The following is an 11,725-nucleotide window of genomic DNA, read 5'->3' on the forward strand; positions in this document are numbered from 1 at the left end:
GACGGCTCCTCATATTTACTGGTCATCTGTTTCCTGAATGCAACATGCCATCTCCCTCCTTGGCACATTTGCACAAGCCATCCTATCTACTTGTCACCTACCTCTCTCTTTATCTATGTCTTTCAAAATCCTTGTCATCTTTTCTAGACCATCAGTTTAGAAGCCATTCCTTCTAAAAAGTCTTCCCTAATTCTCTTGCCATTCAATGGCTAGTACGTACACACACACACACACACACACATACACACACACACACCCCACACATGTGTATTCCTCCGCTAAAGCATGACATGTGACTTTCATGTGTTTCATTCTTGTCTTTGTACCTATCCAGGACTTAGCAGTATCTTGAACTCAATGGGTAGTTAATGTTTGCAAAATAAATCTGTTGTTGAAGCACTCCCCCCACCCCAATCCACTCCCCTTGCTCTATATCTATCTTCAATACTGAAAATTTTGAAAAACTTCCTTTTTGTTTGTCCCTTCCAGTTCCAAAATCCACTCATTACTTCTCAGAAATAGTACAATAATAACTTTGGTTTATCTGGTGGAAGAGCAGAGTGGTTCTGAAAGTCAGTTCTGACACAACCAATCAAGGGACTTGTGGAACTCAGGCAATTTTCTTGTGTCTTACTGTCCTCATCTCTACAATTATAGGGTTGAGCTAGATAAGCTCTTATATTCTCTTATCTCTAGAATTCTCTAAGAGAATTTGAATATTTGAATGATCTGTTAAAGGCTATAACTTAAAAAAAAACTCTCTAATGAAGAAAAACAAACTAAATATAATTAAAATTGACCAAATGTGCTCCAGGCAGATATTAATGCAAATGTTACTTGGTATATAAGAAAACCCAACATACAAAAAACAAATTTAAAAAGCAGATAAATTAGAGAGTTATTAGTTGCTTTATTTTTTTAAGATGCTTTGTTTTTCAGAAGGACTAAACAAACCACAGGTTTTCTTTAAATGGGAAGCTCCCTTGGCACATTTTCAAATTATTCTACTTATAAAAGTTTGATTTGTAACTTCTCAGTAATATAACTGACTTTAAAATGAAGCCCATCTAGATAAGTAGAGTCAGAAACTAACTGATTCTACTGAATTGAAGACTATATGATTATAACTGAAGGCTAAATGACAAAAAAAAAAAAATCAAATTTTCTGTAGGTTTTAGGAGACACAGACGGAGTAAATTTCAACTCAATGCTAGGACAGCTAGCAGTCCTCCCACACAGAATTGCTTTATTTTGTCCTTACCAAAAGTTCCACAGTCAAAATATTCAAAGGACAACAGTGAAAGTACACATGCCTCTATTTGGGAACAGGAGGAAAACATAAGTAGTTTGATGGAAAGAAGATGAGACCTACATTAAAATTCTCTTTTCAAATACCATATTTGATTATAAAACTAAATCTCTATGAAATACTTGAATATGAAAATTTTAAATTCTTAAATAAAAAGCCAGACAATGTCAAAGTGGATCTAGTTTCCTTTTGTCAGATTTTTCACATGTCAGGCTATATAACCCAAGGCTTACTCATCATGTCTCATGTCTTTATAGACTGATTCTCTTTACTGAAAAACTTCTTACTTGGTAGAGGAGGTCCTCTACCCATTTTCTGGAAGATTTCAACCATCTTAAGTATTCAAATTTAACATTTTCAGATTTTAGAAAATATTCATATTTAAACAAATAAAAAAACCTATCATTTATTCCTATGCCCTCCTAGTTGGATGGAAGGGAGGGCTAGGGGTAAGAGGATGTCTAGATAAGCCAGGATCAGAGGTTTCCTTTCATCATTTACTTTTAAAAACAGTTCTTTTTTTGCCTTTTTTTTCACATTTTCTTCTTGAATCATTCACATTTCTAAGCACTTTAATGAACTCTTTACAGTTATCTGGAAAGAAATGAAACATCTCTTCCGAGTTGATAGCTAGCTCAACCTTGGAATTCAAAATATCAGCAAAAGAGATTCCATCTAAAAACTGGACACAACCTGTCTAGAAATCCAGTAGATTATACTGAAATCAGCTAACTCCTTTGGGTATACTGACTGCTCCAGCAGATACATTAGCTATTATGTGCTTGGCAATAATTCACAAATCTCTCTCGCCGTAAGCCACCAGCAATCTTATAAAACACACTTCTCTCTGGACATTCCCCAAAGATGTGATAAAGTGATAGCCTTGTAGACAACTTTCCCTTAAGTGCTTTACTTTGTTATGGCATTGAAATTTAGTGTAACCTTTGGAGTAAGAAAATGAATCCTGATGAGAGGTTATTCCAGTGTAAGAAGATGGTTAAGCTGATTAGAAATCTGATGGGATCAATTAGGACTATCTGTGGAAGAGAAAATCAAATTTGTCTCAGAATTAAAAGTTGAAGAGTATCATTGAATAATTTGTGATCGGTAAGGTTTTGTTTTTTTAACTCAATAAAGCCAATTGGGTGAGAATATAAAGTTTTACATTAGGGGATTGACCTTGTCATTGAAATAATAACTGTGGTCATTTCTTTCAAGCAGTCCTAGTCTCAACCCCCAACCCCATCGGTTCTGAATTAGAACACCAGCTTTCCATTCAGTTTAGGAAGAGCCCTATGACCAAGAGGGAGGAGGAGAAATCAGGCCTGTATTGTTGCCCCCCACCCCCTGGGGGTTGTCCAGAGTGTCCAGGTTGCACTACAAGGACTCTCTTGTCCTGAGTCTCATTTCCAACACTCCTCTTTCCTACCTTTGTAACCACATTCAGGGAAAAGCAGGAGATAATGACCCAACAATGCAGACCCTGTCATCTTTGTTGATAGACTTATGACATCTAAAAAGGGTAGAATCTAGAGTGGGGAGCTTTTAATACACAAACCTACTTTGCTTCTTTCTAGCTTAAAAGTTATACACTACACATTCTCTCATTCTTAGACCTCATTAGAGCTGAGATAAATAGGTGAAAACCTTTTATCAGCAATTGGAAGCTCAATCACTGTACATGGGTTATAGAGGTCACAGACTGACCTTTTTGCTGGACTTTTTGAAAAAGATGAACCTTCTCTAATTATAAGCCATCTTTTTTCTTCCACAATTGGCAATTTGTGAAGAGCTGGTTGTTGTTCATCCTTCATTTTCAAAGAGAAGCAATGACATCATGGGTGATGTCTTGACCTGCATGGGAATTGGGTTTAAGTGAGGCAGAGGGGCACCAAGATGTCATCCTCACTCTTTTCTTATTGGAAGCCCAGAGACAAAAGTCAAGATGAACGGCAATAGGTGGCAGAGTGGAATCGGAGGACTTATCTTCTTGAGTTCAAATTTGACTTCAAACTAGCTGTGTGATGCTGGGCAAGCCATTTAACCCTGCGAAGAGGTGAATAGCAGAACAAAAAAAGAGGATTTCAAAAATCATGGTGATTCCTTGTTTCTTCCAGGTTTTATCAAGTACAAGAAAAATCACTCAGAAGACTCCAACCACACAACTAACTTCTGATTTGATCTGAATCCCTGCTGCATTTAGAAGTATTCACAAACACTTGAATGAACTATGTTTTTATGTTTACATTTCCTTTCTTCATTCTTATCTCAGGACTTCTACTTGCCCAGGGAAGAGAGTGACTGTTCAGTAAAACCACACATTCTAGGCCACATCCAGGAGTCAGGTATCCTCTGATGTGGTATCCAGGTATTGCACATTCAATTTTCTAGATTAAACTATTTTCAAATGTAAGATGATCTATGCTACTTCTGTAATGACTACATTTGATTACTCTCATGTAATCAGACCTGATAACCTTATCTCTGAATTGTAAGTTTCTTACAAATGCAATGTCTCTTTAACTGTAACCATATACCTTTGAATATAGTATTGGTTTCAACTTGCCATTGTTTTAATGTCATAAGGAAGGCACAAAAAACTTGTTCAGTACTTCAGAGAGAGCCAGATGGGTGTGTTATTTATAGCCAGCCTAAGAAATAAAGGTATTTCTTCCATGCAGATACATGGATTTGGTGACCAGCTGTTATAAATGTATTTACATTGTTCTATTTTTAAAGCCAGGGAAAAAATTCTGCTGAACTGATGAGAATCATTTATTAGAGGAGTTTCTCCATGAAACATTAAGGCAAGCACATTTTAACTCAAGCCTTAGCCATAATTTTCCTTACACTATAAGAATCTGAAATAGTTTTCTTCTTCCAAATTTAGCCAGGAGGCATATGTATAATTAGTGTGTAGACATTCCTGTTTTATGGAATGCTTAGTGAATTTTTGGCACCTAGTAAATGGTTTATTGTAATACTTATAACTGCTAAAAATTATTAACCTGAATTATGATATAAATAATATACTGCTGAAAAACAACATAGACACTTTTAGAGGTAGAGACAAATGCAAAGCCAAGAAGATCTGGAGCTTGATCAAGTCTGCTCTCTGACATATATTGGTTCTGTGACTATGAATAATTAAATTAACCTCTCAGTGTTCCAGGCAGTGTTCTAAAAATATATAATTTGCAGAACAATTGCTGATATTCATTGATAGAAGGAATTTCTTTATTAAAAGTCCTTTACTTTCTGGTCCAAGTCAAAAAAATATACTGCTACTTTTATCTCTAAACTCTTTTGCTTATACCATTTTATAAGTAGTAATGATACTACTTATCATTTTAAGAGAAAATCCATTTATTCCTATGCTTTCCTGTGTTTTTAACACTCCATAGCAATAGCAAAACCAAAAAAAACTCACATGATTATTTCAATAGGGGCAGAAAAAACTTTTGACAAAATACAACATTCATTCTTATTTTAAAAAAATACTAGGCAGCATATGAATAAATGGAGTTTTCCTTAAAATTATAAGTAGTATCTGCCTTAACCTAAAAGCAAGAGCTATCTGTAATGGGGATAAGCTAAGTCTTCCCAATAGCAGAATTGTAAATAAAGGATGCCCATTATCACCACTATTATTCAACATTGTACATGTTAACCGTAGCATTAAGAAAAGAAAAAGAAATTAAAGGAATTAGAATAGGCAATGGGAAAATAAAACTATCATTCTTTGAAGATAATGTGATGATATACTTTTTCTCTAATGATGATATACTGTTTCTCTAATCCTAGAGAAACAACTAAAAACTATTTGAAACAATTAACTTCAACAAAATTGCAGCATATAAAATAAACCCACATTGCCTATACTTCTACTTGTTACCAACAAAATCCAGCAGGAAAAGATAGAGAAATTCCAGTCAAAATAACTGCTGATAAGATAAAATATTTGGGTATCTACTTGCTAAGACAAACCCATCTTACATAACAATTTTCACACAAATAACAAATAAGATAATAAATAATTAAGATCTAAACAACTGGAGAAATATTAATTGCTTATGAGGCCAAACCAATATAATAAAAATGACAATTCTATCTAAATTCATTTACTCATTCAGTGCCATACCAATCATACTACCAGAAATTATTTTATAGAGCTAGAAAAAATAATGTTCATCTGGAAGAAGAAAATATCAAGATTATCAAGGAATCAATGAAAAAAATAGGAAGGAAAGTAGCATAGTCATAACAGATTTCAAACTGTATTACAAAGTGATAATCATTATAACAAATTGGTACTAAGAAATATACTAGTAGATCAGTAAGTAACTATTCTAAACTTGTACTTAATAAATGGATAATTTGTATATATTTTGAAATAAGAACTCATTATTTGATAAAAATTGTTGGAAATACTGGAAAGCATTTTAGCAGAAACTAGGTATGCCTAGTATGAGACCATCATCTCATGCCATATACCAAGACCAAATTGGCTACATGATTTAGACATAAAAACTGGTATTGTAAACAATTTAGCAGAGCAAGGAATAGTATACTTGTCAGATGACTGAACAAAAGATAAAGAACATTATGTAATATAAAACAGGGAATTTTGATTATATTAAATTAAAAAGATTTTGTATAAACAAATTTAATGCAGTTAAAAATAGAAGAAAGGCAAGAAATTGGGGAAGGGATTTTATAGCATTTTTCTCTGATAAAGACTTTATTTTTCAAGTATAGAGGGAATTGAGTCAAAAAAATTTTTTTTTAATTTAAGAACCATTTCAATTGATAAATCAAAGGATATGAACAGGTAATTTTCAGGAGAAAAAAAATCAAAGCTATTTATAGATATTTGAAAAAGTGGTCTAAATCTCTATTGATTAGGGAAATGTAAATTAAACAACTCTGAAAGGGGTAGCTAGATGGTGCAGCAGATAGACCAGTCCTGAAGTCAGGAGGACCCAAGTTCCAATCCAGCCTCAGACACTTAATACTTTAAGCTGAGTGAGTCATTTAACCTCAATTGCTTTAGAAGGAAAACAAACAAAGTTGGAGGTAACACCTCATACATACCAGACTGGCAAATATGACAGAAAGGAAAAGAAAAATGACAAATGTTTGGGAGAGGATGTGGAAAAACTGGGACGCTAAAATGTAGGGGGAGTTGTGAAGTTTGTGAACTGATCCAATCACTCTAGAAAACAATTTGGACTATACCTAAAGGCATATAAAACTACACATACCCTTTGACCCAACAATGCTACTAAGTCTGTCTTCCAAAGAGATTGAAATAAGAAGAAAAGAATTTTATATGTACAAAAATATTTGCAGTAGTTCTTTTTGTGGTGGCAAAGAAATGGAAATTGAAGAGATGCCTGTCAATTCAGAAAACGCTGAACAAGCTATGGTATATGATTGTGATGAAGACTGTTATGCTATAAGAAATAAGATGGTTTCAGAAAAACCTGAGAAAACTTACATGATAAAAAGTAAAGTCTGAGGATTTTTTTTTAACTTTCCTTATTTTTCTTGGAGTTTTTTGTCTTGGTTTTTTGTTTGTTTTCTGGCAACATGACTAATATGGAAATATGTTTTGTATGACTCCACATATATAATCTATATAGCAAATTGCTCACCTTGTAGGGGAAGGAAGGGTTTTTTGAACTCAAAATTGAAAAAAAAAAAGTTAAGAATAGTTAAAAAAAAAATAAAACGGAAAAGAAGAAAAGCTTTGTGAAAGAGCTATCACCTGACTTGGGTAGGTCTTGAAAGAAGGAGGAACTTAAATTGGGGTTGGGAACAGGACTAAAACAAGAGATTGAGTTTGATTGGAATGTAAAATATGAAAAAGAGAGCAGTGTGAGGGTTGAAAAGGCAGTTTGGAGCCAGTTTGTAAAGGACATTGAATGAATGCCAAGAGTTTAAATTTTGTAGGAAAATGGGAAGGTTATTGAAAGATTGAGTAGAATTGTGACATAACTGGTACCTTAGCTTATGAAGAAGGATGACATAGTTGGAAGGATATAAAGTTGTTTACATTTTCTTTTCCTTCTCTCACAGATGGTGGAAATAAAATCTGGCCATCAGTAATAAGTAAATAAGAGTTCTGTGGAAGATGAATTTGAAGAGGGATAAACTGAAGGTAGGAAGAGCAGTTAAAGGAATCTAGAGAAAAAATAAGAGGAGGAAATTTTGAAGGAAAACAATCTTTATTATCTAGAATCTACTTCCAGACTTTATGGGGGGGGGGGGAGATTGCACAAAAAAGAACAAGACTAAGGGATAGAATATACTTAATAAAGAAGACAAGAAAGTAGTTCATAAATCAGTTAGTCAAAAATCTTTATTAAATATCTATTATTAAATATCTAAAAATCTATTATTGTCCCAGACCCTAGGACAAATAAAACATAAAAGGTAACTAAGAAAGGTTAATTAAAATAAATTGTTAAAGTAAATTGTAGGTAAAAGAAACCTGTAAAACAAGAAGTTAGTGAGAAAAATTAAAGGAAGTATGACAAAGTATAAAAGCTACTGGGACAAAGGGAAGTCTGGTGTGGTTCTCAAGAGGTTAAAAGGTGACAAAAGATTGTAAAATTCTTAAGGAGATGCTTTGGAGGTGGGATGTAAATACTTATGATCAGACCAAAGAAACAAGACTGAATCACTATCAGTAGAGAAAGCAGGGAACAATTTGCAATGCCTTGAATTAAATTTCAATGTATGTATTTCTCTTCCAGCTAACTGATGGGCTATCTCTTATGTTCCAATTATAGGTAGTTCTCCCTTATAGAACAGAAAATGAAACATTTTTGGAATGCCTCTCCATTCTTTAGGTTATCAGGAGCAATGAAATGTTTAAAACAAAACCCAGAAGTAGGACTTCCCTGCAGAAACGGTGAGAGACAGGATCTGAAGTGATTGAAGAGAAATTTGATCTTTATTAAAAGGGTAAAGAGCAGAAGAAATACAGATGGAAAAGGGAAAGGAAAATATGACAACTGCATACTTAAAACTTAGAAAAAGATTTGAGGTTCTTTCTAAGTAGGAAGTAACTGCTTATCTTATAAAGAATGATAAATTCTAAAGCCACAGACCCTACAATTGAAAGAGCATCTCTCTGGGTATATGGGTATATCTCTAAAATGCTGTAAGGGAATAAGCATTTATAAAGAATCTATCATGTACCAGGCACTGTACTAAGCTTTTTTTCTTGGTTTTTTTCTTTTACCAAGTATTATTTCATTTAATTCTCATAACAGCTCTGAGAAGTAAGTGCTATTATTTTATAGTTGAAGAAACTGAGGCAAAAAGACCTTAACAATTTGCAGAGGATCACAGCTAGTGTGTGCAATCAAATTTAAACTCAGGTCTTCCTGCCTATCCTGGAGTGCACTATCCATTTCTCCACCAGCTTTCTTTAATCCAGTGGTGGTTACAGGAAGAAAAAGAGAAAAGTAATGGTGGTTGGTGGTTTCATAGTTTGGGATACTGAGGCAGCTATTTATCAACCTCAAATGATGAAAGATCTGTTGTCTTGCTAGGCACACATCCACGGCATGACAGAACCTCCCAAGACTTGTCAAACTGCCTGATTACTAACACTAACTTTGGTGATTCACGTGGTCACAAATGATACTGCCAGAAGGAACCAAGAAAGTATTTCCAAAGATTCCATTGTCTTGGGAAAGAAACTGAAGTCATAGGGTCTTAGGTTTGTGTCTGGTTCATCGTTTCCTTTTAAAGGTAAAGAAGAACAGGAGTAAAAATTTGAACTGGCAATAGTTAAAGGATGTTGTCTGAAGACAGAATTTGGATTTATGGACCATACCACAAATGGATCACAACTTCCTGTAATGGGATGGAATACACATAACAAAGGCTGGTTTAAAAAAAATATCTACCAGATATCTTGCAAATCTAAGTTTAAAAGTCTTAACAGGGTGATAGTAGCAACATGGCACAGTAGAAAGAGCACAGGCTTCTGAATCCAAAAAAATTTACTTTTTTAAAGCTAGAATTTATATAGAACTTTAAAGTTTCCAAAGTACTTTGTAAATATCTTATTTTAATAAAACTCACAACAACACTGGGAAGTAAATGCTGCTATAATCACCCTCATGTATAGTAGAGAAAATTAAGAGGCTAAGAAATTTGTTTCCCATAGCTAGTAAATATCCAAGGCTGGATTTGAATTTTGATCTATCCTGACTTTCTATCCACAATACCATCTTGTTGCCTCTGATACTTACTCATTATGTCAGTGGGAACAAATCTAATATCTGTAAAATAAGGAGATGGGACTAAATGGCTTCTGGGGCCTCTTCTAGCTTAATAGTTAATGTATGATCCTATAACTTGGGTTTATGCCTTCCACCTTTCTACCAAAGAGAAAAAAGTGTATTTAACATCTATTAGAATCAAGATTGAATATCATTCCTGTGAGTAAGAAAACAAGAGATGTCAAAAAAGAGCCATGTGGAATATATGGAATTCATCAAATGATATAAGGCACCTGCTTATATTATATATATATATATATATATATATATATATATATATATATATTCAGAAGCTGAATACAAATATGGCACATCTTTCAGAATAATGTCATGAAAGCTAGAGCCTGGAAAGAACTCTGAGGCTGTCAAGAAAAGATGAGGACAACAAAAAGACTGGGGTGAGTTAGGCGTTAAGTTCTATATTGAAGAAAGTTCTTCAAATTTTCATCTTTTAAGACTTTCAGAGAAAAGATAGGATTGCTGCTTGGGTTCAATGGGATATTGATAACTGGCAACAGAAAGATGACAGTTACTCAGTTTTTAAGTGGCTTCTGTTTTCATGGCCAAGGACAATGACTTTGACATTGGAAATGACAGAACAAAAATTGCTAATGGGAAGTTGATACCCAATGAAAAGAACTAGTAAGAAAACATATATCTAGTGGTGTACCTTCACTGAACTCAGTTGTCTTGGCCAGATAAACTACCGCAGTTAGGTGCTCAAAGCACAGGCTGATGATAGAACTGAACAGTTTTGTCAGAGATATCCAAATCCTAGTGGAAAACAAAAGAAATACTAAAGGACTGGAAAAGGGAAAAATGGACCAATTTTCAAAAAAGGGAAGAGAATGGTTAGTAAACCATAGGTCTGCTATGAGCTCACCTCCAAGTTTTGGAGAAGTTCTTGTAAAAATTATCAAATAAATGTAGTAAAAGTTTGGAAATAGAAGTTTTTTTGTTTGTTTGTTTGTTTTTTAGAAAAAGGAGTTTATGGAAAAACAAGACCCAGCAGGACTTCATCAAGGTCATGACAGATGAAATTTATTCTGATGTTTATTTTCTTTTTTGATAAGGTTACTAAATGGTAGATCAGGGAAACATTTATATACACACAAAGATACACATGTGCATACATGTTATACATGTGTATTTTATACTTATATGGATGTACATGTAATAACATTTCCATAGCTCTTTGAGTTTCATGAAAAGTTTTACAAATATTAATCTCATTTGATTCTCATAACAATACTGAAAGATAGGTGCTATTATTATCTCTATTTCATGAATAAGGAAGCTGAAGCAAACAAGTAATCAAGTGACTTTTCCAGAATTACATGGCTAATAAATATCTAAAGCTGGATTTGGACTCCTGTTTCAGTGTTTCTATCTATTGTACTAATGGGGAGGGAGGAAGAGGGAAAAAGAGAAAAAAGGAGAAAGAGAAAGGGATAGACTACCTAGACTCTCATATATTTTTATTTTGGAAGCAGTAGAGAAATGGAGGTGGGAGTGGGATGGCAATAATACAATTAGATGTAGGCTCAAATAGTAGTAAATGTTTGATATCAACTTGGTAGGACTCCATATTTTATGCTTAACCATGTGCTAAGTCTTTACTATTTGGCAGTGACTTGGATAAAGATTTAAATGATATATTTACCAAATTTGGAGTTGACTCAAAATTGGGAGGAGCAGTAGATATCCTGAATGGTAGAATCCAAAAGACCTCAGCAAGCTAGATGGCACACTAGGTTAAATCCAGTAAGATAAACTTCAGTAGGCATAGATGTAAAGTGTTAAAAAAAAAAAATCAATTGCACAAGTACAAAATGGGGGAGACATAGCTAGTGTTCAGTTTGTATTGAAAAGATCTTGTGATTTTAGTTAACTACAAGCTTAATAGGAATTCTATGAGGAACCCCTAGATAACACAATAGAGCATCAATTCTGCAATCAGGAGGACCTGAGTTCAAATCTGTCCTTAGACATTTATTAGCTGTATGACTCGGGGCAAGTCATTTAATCATGATTATCTTTCTCCCCCCACCCTCAAAAAAGAATTAGTTGGAATCTTGAATTTTATTAAAATATAGCTTTCAGAATTAAGGAA

The 11,725-nt window shown here is 33.9% G+C and overlaps 1 long non-coding RNA gene across 1 annotated transcript; it reads left to right on the forward strand.

Annotated features, from left to right (window-relative positions):
* Positions 1 to 3,185: 3,185 nt before the first annotated feature.
* LOC116423744 lies at positions 3,186 to 8,516 on the forward strand. The gene is made up of 3 exons (XR_004234264.1): positions 3,186 to 3,677; positions 7,391 to 7,472; positions 8,107 to 8,516. It is a non-coding gene; the product is annotated as an uncharacterized LOC116423744 (long non-coding RNA).
* The last annotated feature ends 3,209 nt before the right edge of the window (positions 8,517 to 11,725 follow it).

The sequence above is a fragment of the Sarcophilus harrisii genome, chromosome 4 (assembly GCF_902635505.1).
Source record: "Sarcophilus harrisii chromosome 4, mSarHar1.11, whole genome shotgun sequence".
Taxonomy (NCBI): domain Eukaryota; kingdom Metazoa; phylum Chordata; class Mammalia; order Dasyuromorphia; family Dasyuridae; genus Sarcophilus; species Sarcophilus harrisii.